Source organism: Alosa sapidissima, chromosome 6 (genome assembly GCF_018492685.1).
Source record: "Alosa sapidissima isolate fAloSap1 chromosome 6, fAloSap1.pri, whole genome shotgun sequence".
In the NCBI taxonomy this organism is placed as follows: domain Eukaryota; kingdom Metazoa; phylum Chordata; class Actinopteri; order Clupeiformes; family Clupeidae; genus Alosa; species Alosa sapidissima.
Window position 1 is genome coordinate 2,847,762 of NC_055962.1, and position 24,548 is coordinate 2,872,309.

General features: G+C 39.6%; 1 long non-coding RNA gene across 1 annotated transcript; it reads left to right on the top strand.

The window, feature by feature from the left end:
• The first annotated feature begins 20,344 nt into the window (after positions 1-20,344).
• LOC121711439 lies at positions 20,345-23,069 on the top strand. Its single transcript, XR_006032326.1, has 3 exons — positions 20,345-20,467; positions 21,325-21,420; positions 21,844-23,069. It is a non-coding gene; the product is annotated as an uncharacterized LOC121711439 (long non-coding RNA).
• Positions 23,070-24,548: the final 1,479 nt, after the last annotated feature.

Below are 24,548 nucleotides of genomic sequence, written 5' to 3' on the forward strand. Positions count from 1 at the left end.
TGGAATCAGTTAGCATATTGATGTAACTCAATGATACTTCCGTAAACTCATTGATGTCAGCAGAGTTCGTCTTGAACATCTCCCAGTCAACGTTGCTAAGTTGCTAACGTTGCATGATGCAAACACCGCCACCTTTCAATTTTCCAGATTCCTCAGTCCTGTCAGAGCGAGCAGCAGAGAAAAACTCCACCGGAGTGATGTCACAGTCTGGTACAAGTTCAGTTAGCCATGTCTCAGTAAAGCATAGAATGTTAGTATATGAAGTCCCTGATGTCTCTTTGAAACTGTATCCTCGCTCTTAGTTCATCTATCTTGTTCACAAGAGACTGGACATTGGCTAGGAAAATGCTAGGCAGTGGAGGCCTATGAGCTCTATTCCTCAATCTGTTACGGCAATCTTATTAATAATCTTATCATATTAAGCTAAAAAACCTGCATAGTGTGCCTTTAAAATGTTGTAGTAAAAAATGAGGGCATCAACAGGAATGGCCTATTAGTCTGGATATCTGAAACACTTGGAGGGGGAAATCCATTGATGTCGCTACGCTGTGAAATATAGGTCTCAGACATTAGCTCAGCAACTCTCCGCTGAGTCTGTTGCTCTGGAGCCTTTGTGTGAAAAAAATGATAAAAGCTCTCTATTTTTCTCCAGGAGAGATTCTCTTGTTTCTCCCTGTGGCAGTTGCCAAGCCACACAACCATAACTATCTGTTCTGCCACACTTTGGGTTTGGTGTTTCCATTTCTATCTCTTCTGTTTCTGTGGCTTTCTGTTTCTTAGACTTTCTCAGGTGCACCAGGTTGTTGTCACGGTTCAGGAACTCAATGCGTGTACGGAGTTGTTTGCCTAACGTGAAGTACCCATTTCCCAGTCGCTCTCCTTCATCCATCCTATCTTCAAAACTTTTGGGGTAGGCATCCACAATTTTTTTGGCAAGTTCAGCACATTGTTTGAAGGGGGGGGGGGATCCAGGCAGACTTTTCTAATGTCATCAGCAATAATTCTCAGCATGTGCCTTCTATCAGAGGGCTTTGGCCTTTTCATTGTATCAAGGCATCGTCGCTGGTGGATATGAATATTGTCCCAACAAACAACAAAGTCAGATACCCAGCAGCTATTCTGGATAGGACTATTAGAATTGGTACTGGTGCGAGGAAAACAACAAGCTGGAGCAGGTTCAGATGAAGCCATGTCACTTGGAGAATTCTGTGCATGAAAAAACAAACACACAGTGGTTACCACATTAAGTCAGATTTTGTGGATAGTCTGAAACTCATGTAAGGGATAATGTATAGAACGCCGGTCATTATTGGGAACCGGACCCCAATGTGCCAGCGGAGGAGTCTTGCTTCGCCCTGAAGGGGCTTATTTTCCCAATTATGACGTTCTATACATTATCCCGCTTATTATACGGCTACTTGCTAAAACGAAAAAATAAACTCCACGATATGTCTCTTTACATTTATTTGTTACTGTTGTGTTGTGGCTTTTGCTGAGAAACAAATAGTTCGCAACACACACTGAACTTGAATCAAACGTTCTTTAGAACACAGCTAATACCAATCCCATTCAAGTCAATGGAGTGTTTTACTTGCATTGTGAAGAGCCGTATACCAAAAATTGTTATCACCCGGAGAAAAGAAATGCTCTTTTCTGATTGGCTGGCGGGGTGGCCTTTAATTCTGAATAACGGGACACCTATGAAGTAGATCTGGTAAAAAAAAGTTTAATCGTCGTTATCAATGCTTATGAATGGTAACTATAAAAACCATAGTAAATGACAGTTGGTTTGACGGTTGATTGACAATCGATTGACAGATCGACAGCTTGCATTAACAAAATAACGATAAAACTTGCAAAAATGGAAGATATTAACTTTAATAGAAATGGACACAACAACACATTTAAAGCAGAGACCTTCACGGAGAAAAGACACAAAACATTGACAGCAGAAGACATCACAATAGTACAGGACCAGGTACATGAAAAAACTACTAAGCGCACTACCAACTGGGCGTTAAAAACACAGCAAGACTTCCTAAAGGTAAACAGGGAAAAAAGAGACATCAACACATACTCCGCACAGGCCCTAAACGAGGTACTAAGACAGTTATATATATCTGTCCAGACAACAAAGGGCGAAGATTACAGCATAGCCAGCTACATGGCTTTCGGGCGGGGATAAACCCGCTGTATCATTCAATGTCAAACTCAGACAAAGAATTTGGGTCCTGCAATGTGGTTTTTAAGTCCATTTTAAAAAGGTACCGCATGAAGGGAAAAGATGTCAGCGTCCATCATCCCCACATCCCTGATCAGCACCTCCAGATGCTGCGAAAATCTGAAGCGCTTTTGCCGGATTCACCCAGAGGCCTTGTCCGTAAAGTCTGGTTTGACATTCAGTTATGCATGGCCCGTCGCGGCAGAGAGGGAAACCGGGAGCTCACAATGCAGTCATTCATCGTGATGGTTGACGAAAATGGACAAGAGTTTGTCACATTTGGATACAACTCTGAACCCAAAAACCACAAGGATCCGTGCGAGCCGCAAAAAAAAGAGCTTCTGCGAGGATTCATGTATGCAACTGATGATCGATTATGTCCGGTGCGGAGTTTTAAAAAATATATGTCAAAGTGTCCAGCAGATGCCACCGCCTTCTATCTTCACCCAAAGCGGCTTCCACAAGATGAAGGACTATGATACACCAGAGAGCCCATGGGGGTCCATTACCTGGGCAGCATGCTTAAAACAATCTGCGAAGAGGTAAGACATTATAAATGATAACCATGTTTTAAACGTCTAATGTTAACCTAGCCTGCAACATATGTTTTAACACTTGTAACCCGTTACTGTTATTTACCTTAGGTGGGACTTCCTCCATACACGAATCACTCCTTACGAAGCACCGCTGTCCATCGTCTATCCAAGGTGGGCCCTAAAAGTCGACAAATAATGGCAGTCACTGGGCATCGCTGTGAGTCCAGCCTTCGAAGCTATTATACTCCAAGTCTGGAGGATAGGAAAGCCTGGAGTAACATTCTCACCGCAAGTGGTCCGGCTAGCACTACTTCATTGGCAGGACGCTCCTGGTGAACAGCGACACAGCGTTGACAGTGGTGCCTCAATGTCGAAGAAATTTGAACTACCCATTTCAATGTCAAACTTCACCATCAACGGGAATGTAGAACTTCAAATTATCTAATAATAAAACGTTAAGGAACAACCCTTGTGTTTGAGTGTTTTGCCATGAATGAGCCATTATGCTAATGTTACATTGTTACCCAAATTGATAGTCTTCTAACTTTTAAAAGTAACCATAGGTAACCATAACAACCAAATGAATGAGGGCGGTCTAGCTGCTTTATTTTTTCATGAGCAAGTAACAAATCAACCGTTTTTTCTGTAGATTGCTCCTTGTTAAAAAACATCACAGAACAAAATGCAATGTTGCAACCAGGTGATAAGCGGGATAACAGCCTTCGAGGTTTGTCCAGTTATATGGAATTAATGGACTCGGGCGGAGGAAATGGACTCCGCTGCGCGTCGGGGAGTTTTTTGTCTCCCCCTCGTCCATTAATTCCGTATAACACGACACCTCGGCGGCCGTTATCTCTTCAGGAATGAAAACGGGTCAGGGGTGAAAAAGGTGAGAAGGGCGTGCGAAGAGGGAAATGGCCGTTTCATTGCAAAACAAGCGAGTCATTCATAGCGAGTGACATTGTTGCCAATAGTGCATAGCTTCCACCATGGGCGTCGGAGCCATTATACCAGTACACTTTTTAAAATTGTTAGTTTGGACCCTCCCACTTTTGCCGTGCGAAATACCAGTGCTGTTTTCAGCATTTGTTTAGTGCTTCATTGTCATTTTCATTGGATTCTCCCATTTGTGCGTAAATCGCTCGTAAGCTTTTTTTTTTGTTACACGCATTCTCCCATTCCGCTTCCGTCACACACGCAGCGACAAGCGCCAAATCCCCCGCAGTGTTGAAGAGATCAGTCGTCCCCCTCACTTTTGATAAGGAAAAAAGCCTTATAGGTACGTCAAATAAATAATAACCTATTTACGCTAGGCTATGTAAAACTCCCCCATCAACAGCATCACGTCACTAACCACAGCTAAGACTGCACAATCTCGTATTCACTCGGATATCTGAAGCCAGTTTGTCTACTTAGATACTGTAAATCGTCAAATTATGGCCGGGGTCTTAAGACAAAGTACAGGCCTTTAGGGGCAGGATTGTATTCAAGACAGCCCTTTATTTCTTATGCGAGTTTTATTTTGAGACATGTGTTTCTTGGAGGGCATACTGGTAGGCCTTCAAAAGCATGACATTTTCGGTTTAGTTTGATATTTAATTTACTTTTGGACTGTTTAATTATATTGTTAAATGTTGGGACTGATGGGCACTGAAATCTGGGGAGGTATTTAATGATCACTATTACGTTCCATGTAGTTGAAAGAGTGTCGGGATTTCAAACAAACCATACGCTTTCATGCGTTCATTGAACGTCCACAGTGCTGTAATGGAAACCTTATTACGTAGCCAAGTAGCCTATTGAGTTATTTTTAAATTATGCATAATTTACTTTTTATTAATTTCGTAGGCTGGAATGCCTCGAGTCGTGGCAACAATTGTGTTTAAATGTAGTAGCATGTTTCAGCCTCTGGCAAGCTCTGGCAAGGCGGCAAGTGACTGAGCTTGAGAGCGACATGTTGGAGACCCAGCTGGAAAGTCAGTGGCCGAATGCACGCAAGAGTTGTATACATAAGAAACACCCAGAGTTTGGGGGTGCCAAAACACGTAAGTCCCTCTATCGCGCATAAATGACACGGGAGAATTCTGGCAGGGTGAAATATGCATAGTTACGCGTTTTTTGACTTTACGCACGCACTTGGGTTAATTCCCCGCTTAGTGTTTTGTTGTGCCTATAGAGTGTTGGGAGTAACGCGTTATAAAAATGGCATAATGTAGGCCTAATGGGCCTAATTTGCTGTAACGTGGTAGGCTAATGTAAGGCATTACAAAAAATTGGTACATATTTTACTCGGGAGTCGGGACAAACTTCAGTAACGCGCGTTAATGCATTTTAACCCGAAATTAAGTGGTATTTTGTTTTTATAAGCATATACAAATTAGCCAACAACATCGCGAGATCAACAGAGGAGAAAAAATCTGTGTAAATTGTAGAATGTTATCTCCTGTCAGGCCTAGGCTAGGCTACTTTCAAGATGATTGTCGCTGCAGCAAGTCGGACATTTGCGACATGGACATAAAGGCCTGCTTGAGCATATGAAGGCAGAACATTCATTCATATCACAAAGGGTAGGCCTCTGACTGGGTGGACTGGGTGGAATGCCGCCTAGATTAAAAAAGTTAAAGCAGATAGGCTACACACCTTCCAAAATCGCCTGTTTTCCATTGTTGCACAGCTGCTGGACTGGACGGTGGAAGAATAACGATTTCTTTTAACTCTCAATTACTGTAACTGTGGTCACCCTGGCGTTCGTTAGGACCGTACCTCTGGAGGAGGGACCGCTCATAAACTCCCCTTAATTGTTGCAAATATAAACTAGGTATAGTTGCGACTTCGGAACAGTTTTTGTGAGTGCTACTTTGTTAATATTTGGGGACTATATTACTGTGAGTAAGGGGCTGCGACCGTTCTACATGTAGGCTGCTGAAGTGCCGCGAGGGTGCAGCAAATGAACTTCAGAAACAATATTTAAGCTCACGACATTCAGACTGGCATAAAAAGTTAACGGCCCACCGGGAATCCTCCCTAAGCTCCCGATAGCCACTCCGGGGTTGCATTCAAAGCATTAAATAACTTAATTTAACAGATATTGCAACTTTATGGTTAACTATACCATGAGGTTAATAAAGCTGGTTCCGAATTAGTCATTGAAATTTCTGACCCCCAGATGAGGACCCCCATACCCCCCGCTGAAATGTCCCACCCACTTTCAGAATGCCTCCGACGCCCATGCTTCCACGGAGTATAAAGTTGCCGAAAACCAGAGATTTATAAAGAAAACAAACTACAAAATGACTAATTTTTACAAAACAAAATACCTTTATTTCTTCTTTTTGGCTTGGGCCTAAGTGTGAAGGGGCCCACTTGCGCTGTTTAGCAACATGCTTCAGCCTGGCCCTCCTCTCCTCCTCAGTAATCTACATGAGTTTTCATTCTTTCTTTCTTTCTTTGTGCCTGAAGTTATCAGACATTTCTGAAGATTTTATAGGCCTAATGAACACCTCATAGTAGACTATTAGAATAAGTCTGAATAAGATAAGTCTGAATATTTGTATAATATTCAAACCAGGTAATAAATAAACTTACTAACCAATAAAGTTGTGTGAACAGTGTTCACATTAGCCTACATGTTAAACCCTGTAGACACAGACTAGGCCTAGTGATCAGGTCACTGAACGTTTCTTAAAAAACAGCATTACCATGTAAAACACTGCTTTTGTCTCTGAACTCGACAAAACGCACCAGCCCAGTTTAGGAGCATTTAAAATTCAACTATTTAGTTATTCACATTAGCCTTTGCTATACTGATAAAGTATGCCTATTTGCTTCACCTTTTGTCGATCTAGATGGCTCAAACTGCACGTATTCTTCATCAAATGAACTCGTTATGTCTATATTTCTGTCTAATATCGCTAACTTTAACAACAGCCTATGCTAGGTTGCTACACCAATTTCAACGTCTTTTTCTGACAGAAGTTGAAAGTTTCAACTAGCCCACCTGTGACATCAATAAGCATATCTCTCCTCGCTGGGCTCACATTCCAGCTGACATTTCAGATGCATATCTGTAGTCACACAGACAGGGAGGCTATTCCAGCGCGTTCTCAAGCGTTCTGTTCGCGTTGCATCCGCGGCAAAAATTAGCTCACTGTTTAATAGGGGCTGCAACGCCTCAAGATGCGTTCGCGTCTGCGCGTGATTTGTAAACTCAGTTGTAACCCCATACCCCCCCCCCCCCAAAGGAGAGGAGTTTTCATGCCTGTCCCTTACTTAATACGCACAAACAGTATTATACATCAGTGGAGGCTGGTGGTTGTTAAAGTGTGGGAGGTAGGACTGCATGCTTGGTTGCCCTTGGCCTGCTTGTACTGTTAGTGGCATAAGTATGTGAGACTCAAGTTGTTTCAGGGTGTTACATTGACCTACAGCACGATATCGTAGGGCAATTTTCAAAACCCAATGTGGCCCTTAAGCCAAAAAGTTTGCCCACCTCTAATCTAATCTGATGACACAAGCACATGGGACAAGGTTGTAAGACCGTGTGGTAGAGAGACATCAGTATAATCAGGACACCACATGACACAAACTATTTACAAATGTACATTATTCATGTCAATAAGGGTTGATGCCAGGCAAGACACAACGGGCAACGCAGCAAGCACCAATCGTGCGCTGCACTTCCACCCAACTTCTCTCCATCAGCTTTAACCACACAGGGGCGGTTATTTGAATCGCTACCTTTCAATTCCATTTGACCAATCTTTCTGTTTAACTGCACAAACGTGAAGTGCTTCCCAATGTACACAAGATGCTTCCTGATGTACACAAGGTACAGTTGAACATCAACAGCCACAACCCCTTCAAAAAGATCATGGCCAAGACATGGTGGAAGACCAGGCTGGCAGACATGAAGATGTTCTAATTCATTAAAAACACTGTCAAATTTAATCCCGTTGACAGGTTTCTCATCAACCAAAGCTAACTCTTCTACACTGCTTTTGTAGTTCTCAGGCATTCTCGGGGGACCTAACTTTATCGGGTCATTCACAAACGCATCCCTGGAAATGAGGCAGTACAAAAGTTTTTACTTCTGCAAAAATTCTCTACAAAGCCTCCAAGTGAATGAGACCCTAGATTAGGGATCGACCGATATGGTTTTTTGAGGGCCAATACCGATATCAATTATTACCAAAACAGGAGGCCGATAACCGATATGTGAAACCGATATGTCGGTTGTCAAAAAGGGGGGTAGATAGTAAAGGCGATATGCTGCAAAAATTTAATTCAAAAGCATTTAATTATGCAAACTTTCTTTCTTTCTTTCTTCTTTTGATACACAATTGTCTATCAACTTGCATCACTTGCAAGTGTAAATCCTATGTATCATGTTAATCCAAGAGCTGAGTGATAGCAATTATTTTCATAGAGTAGGCCTACACAATGGGCTATGTGCTTGTTAAGGGACCTGTCACAAAGAGGATGCTTTGCCATCATGTGTGTGAGTGCACGAGAGAGGGAGAGGAAGAGGTGAATGCGTGATGGCAAGTGTTACGGTTGAATAGTTTAACAAAACAGTTTTAAAATAGTTCTTAAGCTATTTTAGCAGATAGATAGATAGATAGATACTTTATTGATCCCCAAGGGGAAATTCAAGGGTCTCAGTAGCATACAGACATCACACACAACATGCACTTACAGCAGAAATGGTCAACATAAGTATAAGTATAAACATATAACTAAACTCCACTGTACAATAAAGACAGTAGAAGAAAGAAAGATAAGAAAACTAACAAAACTAAATACTAAATACACTATATAAATTAAATTAAGAAACTCCAATGTGCTTGAGGGTGATCAAGCATAAGACGCTTGTAGTGACAGGGCCGGGACTGGTAAGGTGCTAAAGGGAGTGAGTGTCATGGTGAAGGTGCAAAAAGTAGTCCAACCATAGTCCTTTAGTTATGTGTGCATGGCAAGGTGCTCAAGAGAGTGAGTGTCATGGTGAAGGTGCAAAAAGTAGTCCAACATTAGTCCAACAGTGCAAGAGTAAGGTCTAGAGACCAGCATAAATTTCTGTCCATATGTAAGCTATAAGCTACACTTTTGAGAGCCTAAAAGGCACGTTGATTGCCATCTGAGGACGCGATTTAGTTCAGGTCGGATTAAATTACGGCTGGTCCTGGGTGCGTGTAGTCTTTTCTGACAGTCCATTTAAAAAAGAAGCAATTAGACTTCGCTATCGCATAATTTAGGACTTGTTTCTGTACTATGTCCGCTGAGGTGTCCCGTTATTCACAATTAACGGACGAGGCGGAGGCAGAGAACTCCCGACGCGCAGCACCCGAGTTTGTGGGATAACTAGTAAACAGCATCAGTAACGTGCATCAATCGGGAATTCGCTAAATGAAGGAAGTGGGTGCTTTACTTATTGGTCCGGATCAAAGAGACAATAGCTTACAAAGTGGTGTTTCTGTTATTTCAGTGTAGATTATTGTGATTCATTGCAACTTCAGCAATGTAAGGTAGGCTCTTCCTTACCTTCGAAAAATAGCTCCGTACAGCTGAAGTCCAGTCTAACAATCTGCCTCAGTGAGAAACTTTCTCTATGTTCAGTCTTCGATCCTGATTGGCTTCATTCGTGCTAACTAACAAATCAGACGGTGTAGTGGGCGGGACAATGCTCTTGACCACAGAGTAGCAAATGCAGGGAGTGAGAGACGCTTTACAGACAAAGTAGCGCGTTTCATTCTTTATCCATTTCAATATCGGCTTATTGGTGGAAAAAATGGCCGATACGATTATTATAAAAATGCTAAATATCGGCAATCGGCCCGACTGATAATTGGTCAAACCCTACCCTAGATTGTCACCTGCGACTGCAACTAATTCTCCCTTCACAGTCACCCCAGCAACCAGGGCTTGAAAACGAAATTATTTTTCAAACGTTCCGTTCCGAACGGTTCAGGTAGGCCTATGTTTAACGTTTTCGTTCTTGCATGCGTTCCGCCACCAACATATCGGTCCTGAACCGGTTCGGAACGCAAAATATCGTTCGTTCTTAAAGTTCCGGCAGTGTTTGGCGGGCCTATCAAGTCTATTTTTGTGGACTTTAGAATAGACGTACTCATTATTTCCCCTTGATTTAGCCTATACCGTAGCTATGCCCCAAAATAATAAATCACAGGCGGCACCCAAAAACATTCAGATGGGCTATCCATCCCATAGCCTACAGATTTACTGTAGGCCTAACCTATGCCTATAAATCATTTCTTATCAAAAATATTTCTGGATACGTGCTAAACTCCTTACCTGGTTGCAGCCTAAATTTTATCCATATGGAGATCTTCAAAGGCTTGCGCTATAATTCCAACCCTGTTTATAAACGAACCTGTCTGTTGCTGACAAGGCCTATCTCAAATTTCCCGTTAATCCCGTTTGCATAGAATAGGCTATAATTGCGCAAACATTTCAAATCCCGACTTTAAAACGACAAGGCGTGGACAGGCAAAATAGGCTATTATGCATAGGCTACAAGCAATTTCCAAATCAGTTTCAGTAGCCTACGCTACGAGCTGGCCTAAGATCCGAAGTGGCAGACGGATAGGTTACATTACAACGGCAAGACAAAATATACACATTTGGACCAAATGTCCATTTATTCTGGGTTTTTTTTTCAAACTGCAGAAATCAAATTATTAGGTTGTTCGCCTACAATCAAACGAGTAGAACACTTAGGATATGCTTTTGTGAAATTTTATAAAATATATAGAGAACGAAAAAAAACATTATTAACCGGTTTTGTGGATTTCAGAATAACGTTTCTGTTCCGGAACAGTTGAAGACCATTTTGTTTTCGTTTCCGTTTCCGCTCCTCGTAAAATTCCGTTCGTTTTCGGTTTTCGTTTTCGTTCCTTGAACCGGTTCGGAGCCCTGCCAGCAACCACAGTGACACTAGATATTTCAAGGTCTTTTAAATCTTGAACAAGAGAAGAGAATACTTTCTGTTGTCCAAAGAATTGATAATCAGACTCTCTGCAGAGCATGACCAATTGTATAGGGTCAATGAACGACCTGTTGTAGGGTAATATCTCACCCAGTGTCATATACACAGCTAACAGCTTGTGCTTCTTCCTACCAGACCCAAGTGGGTTGACGACCTCGAAGGCATTTTGATGAAGAATTATTGAGATTGGCAACTGTTGTAAAAGGGAATTCTCTTTGAAATTCTTGCCATCCCTCACATCCTCAAACATATTTGGATCTGCTAGTACTGTTTTAGACACTTGCCATTGTTCCCTCACTGACGGTAAGTTCAATAGAGCGTTCAAAGTGTCTTTAACTGGGACATAATGATAAAACCGCTCTTTGCCAGAGGCATCAAATCCAAGACGTACAGGTATTGGCTCAACATAATTGAAATTTTTCTTGAAATATGTCTTCCGGGTTGCATCAGATCTAAATAGGCCCTCATTATACATAGCAAGTACATTTTCTTTTGACAATCCATCTGTGATATTACTAATCCTTTCAAGAGGAATTCCAAGTTCAATCAATATTTGGCGAAGCTTGACAAACTGCATCTGTGCCACTGCATTTGTGCACACTTCCTGAAACTCTTCAATTAAAGTTGAAATTGTAGAAGCTGGTAAAAGCATCTTAGCCTGCATTCTCAGATAGAAAAGAGCCAAATTGGTAAGGAAAACGTTCCTGTCATCAACCAAAGAATCACTACACTGAGAAAATTCAGTAGTCTCAGTCAAGTCATCATTCCCAATATCAATAGATGTATCATACTCAGAATCATTGTGCTTTTTTTTATGTTGCCAAACTTTTAAAAATGAGAAGTTGGCTTTCCCAAGCTAGTGACTGAGCTAGCGATATAACAACTTTCAGTACACATTAGCAAGTTACTTTTCCAACCACACATTCACTGATTAACAAGCGTTCAAATGGACAGGCAAATACACGCCACAGTTGTAATTTATACTACTCTTAATTTCGAGTAGTCTACTCCTCTTCAATTTTTTCCAAACTTACAAACAAAATTAGTAGCCTTGCCCTAGCCTGACACCCAAGAGGGGCTAGCTAGCTAGCGACAGAGTTAACAATGTAGCAACTATCACTACACACACACTCAAATATATAACTAGTTCTAAATCAAAATAATATTGTAGCTGCTAAATAGCTTGGCTGGAAACCAAAATCATAAACATATTTGCATTGACTTGTTGGCTTATTAGGGCCTAGCTTCTGAACAAATTTTGTTTAATTGACACACCAGCCTGCTCTGTAAAATCCAAAGAGAAATCCAACGACGACAGCGATGTCTGACCTAACGGATCATCGTACTCCCGCTTGAAATTGCTGTTCTATCCACACTAGGGTGTTCAGCCATCCTTTGCACGTCCACGTCACTGGGTGCATATAGCAGGCTACTAGCCAATCAGAGTGTTAGTAACAAATCACATGACCTCCCGTGAGCTTTGACATCATCGTCGCAGTGTTGGTGGGAGTGACAAAATTGAGAGACAATTTATAGCCTCTCTTTTATGCTGCTTAGTTGATGTTTTTTTAATCACAAACTGATAATTTACCCCAATAAATCTTTACAATTTAACAGAAGGATAGATTTATGAGTTAAGTTATAAATTAGGAGATCGATTTCTAAGCTAAGTATAAGCTAACCGCTAGCCATAGAGAATTAGTGGAAATGCTAACGTTAGCTGCTAACATTAGTTCAGTCTAGTTAGTTAGTCTAGTTGCTGGTTTGTATGCATCCAACAACCAAACCGTTGGACTGATCAATGCTAAATATACCGATAAAATAGCTTAACTTTGTATTTATGTGCAAACCCCCCCAGAAAACCCCCAACTGATTTTCCGCCATGTTGGATTTTTCACAAAGCTGACAAATGAGGGAGGAGTCAGATTTATATTCCTGTGTTATGATTCACAGCAGCATTTTATTACTGTAGTTTGACCATTGTTGACCATAATTCATAGCGAAACTACAACATACTGTAACGTCGGCGCACAAGACATTGCGTAGCGATCTCCCACGCAGGGCATGCTGAGATGCGGGAGCAAACATTTGGGGTTTATGTCTGTATTTCTCCTTAGTTTTGAGTGTAATGTTAGCGTCTTTATTGTAACATGTTTCCCTTTTAGTTCTCCCTCGTGTGTGATCCTCTTTGTGTGGGGGGCTGCGTCCACCCCTGTATGTGTAGCATGTGTGTGTACTTGACGTGTGTATTGTGTCTGTGTCCCTACCCTCGATCCTAAATAAAGCTTGCTTTGAACGAAGCTCTGTGTCCTGAAACCTGAAATCGTTACAATACTGTATTCACAAATACAGTACACATTTCACCCAAAAACAGCAGCGAAGCTGTGAAAATCACAGAATCTTGTTACAGTGTAAGGAGTTTTTCCTCGCCCCTGTTACCCATGGGCCTTCTTTTCTTTTCTCTGATTGTCTAACACTCTGTAAAGCGCCATGAGACATGTGTAATGTGTTGCCGCTCTATAAGTACAATTAAATTGAAATTGTGAATCTGAAGTATAACAGTCCACTTTAATGACATCCTCACATCCTCTGGGGTGGATGTGGACCTTATCCCTGACCAATGGACCATTTAAGACCAGAATGTATTAGACAGGAGAGAATCTGCAAAGAAAGACCTGGGCAGAAATGGACAGGTTGTTAATACACCAGTGCCCAGACATAAGCCTGGTCGTCCTCATTTTCACCCTGCCAGCGTCCACGGCAGACTGTGAGAGGGGATTCAGTCAAATGAAGCTGGTGAAGAGTGACTACCTGCTGTTTGTCCAGCTCTCTACAGTAGCCCCATATGGACTTTGACCCCAACCCTGCCGTTCAGTTGTGGCATCAGGCTAGCATCCGACCCAAAAGGCCTGACTAAGGGAAAAATAATACTCAAAGGATAGCTCTGGACGACACCTCTGACAGCTCAGAATTTTATTACATTACATTACATTTGGCTGACCCATTTTAACCAAGAATTTTATTACACTACATTACGGATTTTACTCTGATGAGGAATGACTGTAATGTATGGTTTGAATGTGTGATGGTTTGTGTACCATAGTGTGTACATGGGAAAGAGAGTGTCAGTATGTTCCTTAGGATATGCAACTTATGCACTTAAATAGCTTAAATGTTTAATAAATATGCTTGATTTATTTATTTATAACTTGGGAAAGTTTACTTTCTAAACTAGAAAATGTAATTCCAGGGAATTACCATTGCATGTAAATGTAAAAACTGCTGTGTATAACATTACTTACAGTATGATTATTCAGATTACATACATGTAGACTTACAGTATTTTTGAAAACCACTTACTTGGTTAGATGTTAGCTTAGAGCAGGGGTGGGCAAACGTTTTGGCTCAAGGGCCACATTGGGTTTTGAAAATTGGCCGGCGGGCCGCACAACAAACCCCCCCCCCCCCCCCCCCCCCCCCCCCCCCCCCCCCCCCCACGACACACACATTAAAAAAAAAAAAAAAAAAATTTAGCCTATAATTTAGTATGAAAAATATTTATTTTAAAATATTAATTGCTTAAAAATACTGCTAATTGTAACCTGTTTAACACATGTATAAACTGTGCACTGTCGCTTTAAGACAGTCGCTTTAATTCACGTTTATTTCTCAATGATCTTCTGCCTGCTCCGCTGGGGCTAGTGCTGTACCTATACGGCTGGGCCCTCTCACAGTTTTTAAATGGTCAGTAGTGGGAACTACTGTTGCCTTCATGATTTTCTTTTAAAAGTTTCTTATAAGAAGGAGATATCAATTATATAAACAATGACAAGCCAGCTGGAACCTGCGGCTCTCTCCCTCTCGTGAGTGCAGACGCTTTCCCAATTAAATGGATCGCATAATGTTCACGTTAGATCTGCTGCAAAGGAGATAACTAAGAGTTAACTTAGTTTAACATGATGTTATCTCTATTTAACATGATGTTTTTACATTGACATTGTAAACGTTCTCTAAGGAGAGTGAAAAGCAGTTTGCAGTAAAGCTAACCAACGTCGTCTCTATCGCAGGAAAAAAATAGCGAGCAGTCTGATAACCAAATGAAATGCTCGGCGGGCCGGATGAAAGTTCGCCCACCCCTGGCTTAGAGTATGACAGTCAGTACAAATAAATTGTCAATTCAATATTGATCAACAATTCTTTGTTTTAATACAGTACTGCAGAAACAGCAGAATGATATTCAGAACACACTAATGAACACTTAACAACCAATGCAAGCTTGAAGTCAAAAAAGTTGTTAAAACCAATTTTAAAGTTAACCAATAATGATAAGGGAGAAACCAGATGTCTGAATTTGCATTCTTACAGAACTTGATGATGCCAATCATATTATCCTAAGACAGATCTATTTATCAGTTTTAATTCTGAACTGGCAGCAACAGCTAGAGGCCTCAGTTAATGATAATAGGTCAAATTTGATGGTGATAAATACTGTAGAATAAAAGAGTCAGCCCTTCAGATGATCCGTATTAGACAGAACTTAGAATCTTAATGTTCACACAGCACAGCTCAGGTCTAAAAACAGAGCACAGCTAAGTTTCACAGATGTTACAGCACAGGTATGATTCAAAGGTATGAATGGTTGACAAATATGATTCACAAGTATACAAGTTCCATATAGTTAGTGTAGTCCTCACACAACAATATAGTTCTCAGAATATCTCAGTGTAGATCTTGGATAAGTCTCAGTATGGTTAAATGGTATGTGCACAGATATGTTAAGATATGGTCACATGTTTGTAAGAATGTATGTTAGTAGGTATGTTTCTAGCAACATTGTCAGAGATTGGTTGACAGGTGTGCACAGACAGGCACACACAAAATGTCATACACGGCCATCACCACTGGTCTGGTCTGGAACCTAAAAGACAAAAGCAAACAAGTTTAACAGGTATACCAAAACAATACAAGGAATGTCTGCAATTGTACAATTGTTTAATACAACTCATTTATTTAATTGAAGTTGTTACATTACATTAGGCTGACACATTTTTAACCTAATGACTAACATGGTAAACAGTTTAAGCTTTTTAAACAATTTTCTCAACAATTCTAGGACAATAAAAAAGGTAGAGTATAATACAATTGTTGTACCATCAAGCTTAAATACTACCCTATAATATTAAATTGCAAACAAAGCAGAATTCTGTGTTTTATTGTTAAATATAAAACATAAACAGCTTAGTTGTTGCTGTTAATAATCATATGAGTAAGGACAGATCATTCTGATACTAAGTATCTTGATAACCAACTGCTATAATTTAAACAGCTTGCTAGGTCTGTGAGCAACATTTTTTCCTACAGATTACTATGTACTACAACTGGAAAGCTTGATTCACGTGCCAGGCTACACTTTAATTTATAGACCAGAACAATGCAGAAATGAGTAAGCCAAGTAAACATACTATTGAAGCGTATGTTCACAACACAAACGGTACAGCTCAACTTAGTGTGTTTTAACAAGACTTTAGTGATATGCAGAGGTGGAAAAAGTACGAAAATATTGTACTCAAGTAAAAGTACCAATACCTTGATGAAATATTATTCAAGTACAAGTTAAAATACCGATCTGAAAATGTACTCAAGTAAAAGTAAAAAGTAGTTAATTTAAAATGTACTTTAAGTAAAAGTTACTTAGTTACTTTTTTTTTTGGGGGGGGGGGGGGTACCAGAACAACTAGTTTTACCAGAGACTTTCTAATGAGGAGGTACAGCACTCAAAAAATCCTCCATAGTAGGCCTAATGCATGGGGTTAGTTTGTAACGCCAATATGGCAGTTGTTTACACATACTGTATCACAACCCTTCCATGGCAAAATGTCGACATGTGAATACATTGAGCCAATCATGCGGTGTGTTGTAAAATACATTGAGCCAATCAAGTGGTGTGCTGTGAAGACATCGTGCCAATAATCTGTTGTGATCTCGCTGCTGGAGCAAGATTGGTGTCGTGAAGGCTTACGCACACGCATTTCTGCCGAAATAGATGCACGATAAGTGCCCAAAAAGTGTTGCAATATGGCCGCCGAGTGGAGGTACTTGCCTGATAAGGACGTTGAGAAATGGAGATCTATGTGAAAAATCACCGGAGTTCTCCTTTAAGTTTGAGCAGTAGTTGATTTTCAAAGTTAGTTGCACTCATCCTTGGGTCGCTTTGCAGTGAACAGTAATCCAGCACAACAGGCTTGTGCAAAATTCCAGAATTGAATTGAAACTGGCTCTTAAATTCCAATTCAATTCTTGAATTTCTCTTGCATTTCAATTGAGGTAGCAAACAGGAAGCAGAATTGCAATTCGAATTGTGCACAACCCTGCAGCACAACTGAAAAGCCCCTCACAGGCAGCTGAGGCAGGCAGGCCAATGTTGAGTTGCAGAGAGTTTTTTTTATATTTGGAAACGAGCAGAAGGTTCAGCAGATTAAAGGGTGTCGAACTGGTGGGGGAAAGTGGGAAGTATAGGGCCCCAATGGAGGAGAGGGCCCTTGAAAAGTGGAATACAGGGGGCACAACATTTTCACCAGGCATTAGTAATAACTCAGGTAATCCACACATAAAAAATCCAAACAACTCCATAAGTAGAGTCATGTGTAATGAAGTGGAATAACACAGGGAAAAAGTATTGAACACGCTAAGAAAAAGCACTAAGGCAAGGAAAGGGAAGGAACGAGCTGGAATCTGTAAGTAGTTAGAGAGTAGTTATCCTTTCTATCTGTGCAAATTAATATAAGCTTGGTTAGTAGCCTACATATCGATGGGCTATAAAAAGGTTTTTATTACCAAGGTGTCACACAACATTTCATGATGGATAAAAGCAAAAAGCTCTCCCAAGACCTTTGCAACCTTATTGTTGCAAAACATATCAATGAAACTGGTTACAGATGCATTTCAAAACTTCAGAATCTTCCAGTAAGCAGCATGGGAGCCATTATCTGCAAGTGGAAGAAACATCACTGCACCATCAACCGGCCTTGCACAGGATCTCCTCGCAATATTTCTGACCAGGGAGTCAGAAGGATAGTCAATTCCAAGAGCCAAGGACCACTCGGAGAAAGCTCCAAAAAGACTTGAAGGCAGCCAATTCAATTCAATTCAATTAAACAGTTCTGGAAGTAACTAAAGATCAGGATTCACAAGAGGGACCCCTGGAATCTGTTTAGAACAATGGGCCAAAATCACACCTGACACTGCGACTAATAAATTTTGTCATACAGGAAATGTCTTGAAGCTGTCATTACAAACAAAGGCTTCCACAAAGTATTGAAGAAATTTCAGTAGGAACGTTCAATACTTTTTTCACTGTGTCATTCCACTTTATTACACATAACTCTTATGTTTGGATTTTTTTATATGTGTGTTAATATAATGTGTGGTGAAAACTTCGAATATACTCACTGGAAGTTTAGGCTAATTACTGAAAAACAAATTTGAAAAACAAACGGAAAAACAAAAAAGCGTTCAATACTTATTTCCACCATATATTTATTTTACCTGAATATTTTAACTTACAAATGAAATGTCAAAATGAATGTCAGACTAAATGTAAAGTTTGACTGACTGGATTTTGTATACAAAACATAACTGTCTAGTTTGTTAACTACCACAGTCACGAGTTGGGTCGCGATAGTCTGTCATTTTTAAAAAGTGGGTCCCCAGAAAAAAAGTTTGAGAAACACTGGTCTAAGGTCACTCTCACTCTCCCTTGCTAAAGAGCTAAATGGTTTAGTCCACCTGCACGATTCATAAGGTAGTCTATCTTTTGTTTATTTAGTTGAGCATCGCTAGTGGACCGCTAATTGTTGTGCTGCTGGTGCAATGTCTTTCTCCAAGAAAGCCAAGTAAGGTTACTAAAAACAAAGGCCAAAACAGGAAAAAGAGAGACATCAACATGAGGGGAAACAACTAATAAACTTCTTTCCAAAGAAAGGTGAGCACAAACGTCAAAACACGAAATCCCATGGTGTTTGTTTGAATATCTCCGCAATCATTGGTGCTAAAACGAACTGAGACAACCCATTGGAATAGCGGAAAATACACTTTCATAGGTTAGGCTAATCTGATGCATCTCGTGATCCAGCTCCATCTTCATCACTTTCAGAAAGACTGCATGGCGCCAGCTTGATTCATGTTCTGTTGTAGGCTACATGCTGATCATTATCACTAGGCTAGTGGTTTAGGGCGCGATTTTTTTTTCTGTTTTCGTTAGTCTTAACTTTTTTTTTACTCAAGTAACGGATGGGATTTTTGATGTAGCGAAGTACAATACTTCACTCAAAATGTAATCAAGTAAAATTTAAAATACCGATTTTATAAACTACTTAAAAAATACAAAATACACAGAAAAACTACTCAATACAGTAACGTGAGTAAATGTATTTCGTTACTTTCCACCTCTGGTGATATGGTCCATTTCCTAGCAGTAGCCTATTCATGGCTTTCATAAGGTCCCTTTCCACAGGAGTATTAATCAAGCACCAATGCATTCATAACCTAGGTGCTTGATTGTACACCTGTGGAAAGGGACCTGACGAAACAATAGACGAACGATAGCATACCATGATAGTGTTTACTTAGGCTACTTAGAATCAGGAGCGTAGAATGAAAACGTAGCCTGGCCTATTTGATACACAAACAAGCGGTGTACAACGTTAAAAATGTGGTAAAATAAAAACAGTAACATATTTGTTAGCTTTAACTAAATGTGAACGGTAGAAGCTATAACGTTATGATTATCAACAATGAGTAACGAATGCCATGAATGAAACACATGATGGGTTTCATCAGGTCCCTTCACACAGTATAGCCCAGAGGTCCCCAAAGTTTTTCTTCCGAGGGCCAGCTCACTATGCCTGGCTCTAAGAGAGGGCCAGAGACTCGGAGTATATCAGTAACCATAAATAGCTTCTTCTCTAAATAGTTTTTCCATGTCCTTGCTTTGTTTTCTATAATCATCCTCTGCACTGCATACTGATTCTGCTGAACTGAGATATAGGCAGATTCTTTTTTAAGGGGACTAGGTGGTATGATTCGCCATGTAGGAGTGAATTTCTGTCCGTGGGTTTTTGGTATAGGTCCGTTTTTAAAGTTGTGTTTTCTTTTATTATCTGGATATCCAGGAAGTTTATCTGTTTTCTGTCAGAGGACATGGTGAATTTTAGATGTGTATTTTTGGAGTTCACAAAGTTATAGAACTCCTCCAGTAGCGTATTTGGACCTTTCCATATAAAAAATACATCATCAATGTACCTCTTCCAATTTGATATGTACTGCACTGTAAAAATTAGAACTTGCATTTTTTCAGCCAGAATATGTAAAGGAGTAAACAGAACTGGAAAGACCAGAAAAATATACTAAACTCATATATTGAATTTATCTTATCAAGTTTTGTGACTTCATCTCACATACTTTTGTAACTCAGTTGACTCAACTTCAATATTTAATTGCCTGTGTCTGTGAAGTCACCTGAAAAAAAATCATCATGTTGGCACGTATGCGTACTTTGAATCACTACGGGGATTCCCCACTGAGCCAGAAGGAGCTCAAGGCAAAGCCAAGAAGAACTACTCCATGCTGTGGATTGCGTGCGCGGGGAAGATCTCCAGAAAGTTTGTGGTTTCTATCTACAGCGACCAGGAACATCGCAGTAAAGCTTAGGTAAAGTACAAAATCAATCTACACAGTCATTTTAATGCCTTAAACTCAAGTCTTGTATAGTTTGTTGAACATTGCAATGGCTAGCTAGCGTTAGTCTACTCAGCTGGCGAGCTAATGTTAATGGAAGCTAACATAAACCGACATCTTTGGTGAGACTTTGGCCAATGATATTGACTATAAAGTTATGCGTACACCTCTGAACAACGAAAGTTTCCCTTGATTCACGTAATTCAGCTTATTATTGTCCAGTTGTGTCCATAGCCAAATTGCTGGGGAACAGTTTGTGTTGTAGCTGAAAACGCGAAATGCCATAGCTTGTCATGCAAAGTTGTGTTTGCTAGCTTGTAATGCTTCGTTACAATCTAAATAAGACTACTATTTATAAACGTTGGACCAGTCCTTTTAGGGTATCACTTTTCTGTTTTCAATGACTTCATTTAACGTTAGCCAAACTTTGCTTAATAACAATACAAAGTGATATGTAAATGTTTCTCCTGTAAAGGGGTTTTCACATCGCCAGCAGTATGCCCCTTTGCTTTCCGCTCTGCTCAATGCTGGCAAGTTTCACTGCTGCTTTGCTACTTTTGCTCAGAGCAAAAACGCTTTACGCCACGAATTCACATTTAAATTTATAAACAACATTAGCCTTAGCATTATATCAGGGGAGCAGGAAAATAGACACAACCTTTTCACAACAATAGTTTAAACCTATGACATGAAGTTATTTCCATGATTGCCAGCTTTAGTTTGCCTCAACCCATGTAATGTGGTGCATGCACTTTAAGGACTACAGATTAATTCTGAATTATGAAAATTTGGGAATTAAATAATCTTTGTATCTCTGTTTGTGTGCCCAGGTGATGGCGATTGCAGAACACCGTAAAAGAATAGCCTTGGAAGCATTGCCCCTCTACCTCAGGGAGGACCCAACACGTCTTTTCAAGAAATGTCTGGTAATAATCAATCTTATTCTCTGTGTATGTTGTCTTATCTCACCACCTGTGTTTCTTCCTCTACTTCTTTGGCCCCTATCTTTTATCCTGCCTCTCCTCCTTTTTCCTATCCTCAATCTCCTTGTGTCCTTTTACCAACTCGTCCCTGTCTTCTGTCCGTCTCTTTGGCATCCCTTTTGCCGTCTTCCTCTTCCCTGTCCCTTGATATTGAATGACACATTGTATTGTAATGTGTAAACTGTGTTTTTATTTATTATAAAACAGTTGGATACACACTATATCATAGTACACAAGCCAAGTAGTGTATTTATGATGACTTTCTAAAGTATTTTGATTGTTAACAAATGGATTAATCTATACAGCTTTTCTTTTAATTATGTTTGACTCAATCAAGTGGTGTCTTCTGTGTTTGCACACTCTCAGGATACAGATGTTGAGGAAGACTACACCACAGGTGTGAAAATTGGGATCCTCACAGTGATAGATGACGTTGCAGCAGTCAAGTCTCTTCCTACGGTAATCAACACAGCCATCATTTTGGAAGAGACTGTTGTTCTCCAGGATATTAAGGATGTACCATCTGCATTTGCATATTTGATGGGCCTTGTTTATGCAATCAATATGCAATACCCCAAAAACCTCAAGTATACCTTTGAAGTGGTACAAAAGGTTTTTCTCAACCTAGGAGCTAGCAGCTGTTCTGCGAGAACCCTGTCTTTCAGAAATAAAATGCAGGGACATCTGCGATAGTTTGATTGATGTAATGGCACATTACTGGAAGTTTTACTGATTGTTAGGACTGTGAGACCTTTTAAGTTTAATTTTATGCATTTGGTAACGCTTTACTTAACGGGTGAGTACATAACATTCATAGTAGCTGTAGTGACCGTTTCAGAAGACATGACAACATTCATACCCAACCCTTCAAAAATGTGGCAGTCAGAATGGCGATATTTATTGCCATTTATGCTTGTCATCTGATCATATCATATCTAAATATTTTTATAAATAGTTTATATTATTACTATACAGGTTGTGAAGTATTCATAATCACTTATCCGAGTTTAAGACTGAGAGGTAAACTACATATAGCTGACCAGTATTTGTTGACCCTGATTTGTTGACACCTTGAGGTAATTATAATATTTTGCCGCTTTGCCCACACTCAAGGGAAAATGTCATCTCTATGTAGTTTACTTCCCAGTGTTAAACTTAGATGTGAATGAATGTTGAGTCATGTTTTATGAATAAATTATAAATACTAAGTTTGATAATTTCACAGCTGCTATGAATGTGATATGTACTTACCCGTCATGTATAAAAATGCATGGTAACATTTTACAATTTTTGTTGCTTTGCGACTAAAGGTACAACAAAGTGCATTTTATTATTCAATTTTGAAAACAATGGCATTTTCTTTTCAAAGCCATTTTATCCCATGTTTTATCCTCATTACACAGAGTTCCCTCATTACAGTTCGTATTATGAGGCCCATAGCACTCAGGATCTTAACACTACAGCACCTATTGTGTATTAAGTGATTTCTTTTTTTTTTTTTTATTATTATTATTATTTTTTGATTGTGTGCAGCTCAAAGATCACTGAATATAGTTAACCCCATTGTTTCAAAACATTTATATTATTTTATTGTGTGCAGATGAAAGTTCACTGATTAGAGGTGAAAACCTGTAGTTTCAAAACATTTTTGAAAAATATCTGTGTATTCTATGCTGCATAAGGCTGTGTAAAAGATCATTTTGAGGCTACTTGTGTGTGCAGTGCTTCTACACTGATTTCTGCAATAAATCACTTGCATTAATTGTTGCTTTGGGTTTTCCTTACTTTTTATCTTAAGTTGTACCAACTAGTAACTTAAACTTGTGTTTTGAAGTCCTCCGAATAGTTGGTAGAAAAAGCTTTTTATAGTTGAAAGATGTTTTTATTTCAAATTGATTATGTAAGTTCTGCCCTCTCTTCGAGTATACTCAGAAAAACATTTACAATAAGTTGCCTTATTTCTAGTTGTGTTTACTCAAAAAAGCCCTTGTAATAGGTTGCATTACTTTTTTGAGTAAACTAGGCAGATATTTTTTTTACAGTGCACTGTAGTCAGGAGGAAATGTAGTTGAACCCCTTAAAAAAAAATAGTATTTGAGGTTTTTGCATTTTTGGCATCCTTAGGGCATGTAGTCAACATTTCTTGATGATGACATCAAATTTAGGCGGTGGCAAATTTTTTATTGGCATAATTCCAAAATGGCCACCGCTGGAGACGCTGAAAACCAAAGAAATCATATTTCAGGGTCTAATAGATCAATTTTGATGGTTTTGATATCAAACTATAGGTTTTCTGGGGTGGTTAGTTCATTTATGAGGTAACTGAAAAGGTCAGAGGTCAAACAAAGGTCATTTCAAGGTCAGAGTTACATTCTCAAGGTCAGCGGCAAGGTCATTTTGAGTAAAAATCTGATAAATTAACATATGTTAGATAATTACCATTTTATTTTAAATGACAGAGGACTATATCTCAACTTAAGATTCTTGACTCACTATCACTGGGATGGAGGCAAATTATTGATGGGTAATGGGCTCCTGTTCTGTCAAAACTTCCACCAGCACCAGAGGCTGTTGTGGAGCTTGTGAAGTGCTGTTGTCTTACCAGCCAATGCAGTAGAAGGTGTTCTTGCAAGAGTAACAACTTACCATTCACACAACTTTGCAGGTGTGAAGGCTCTGAGGAGATGTGCACCAATATTAAAAAGATAGTGACAGTGAGGATAAAACTTGAGTGACAATGACAATGTTTTGTTTACTTAGGCTTCAATGATGAAACAAGATTTCTTTTTCTTTTTTTCCATTTTTTTCTCCAAATTTCTTGGCAAATGATGCAATACATCTTTTGAAAATAGTCTGTATCTCACTTGTCTACCTTATTAGGGTATATTTATCAAAAAGTTGACCACTTTAAGCCTTTATATTATTACAGTGCATGAAAATGCACTGTTCTGTTATCCAAAGTCTTCTTCTTCTTATTATTATTATTATTACAGTGCATGAAAATGCACTGTACTGTTCTTCCTAGGCTTCTTATTACAGTGCATGAAAATGCACTGTACTGTTCTTCCTAG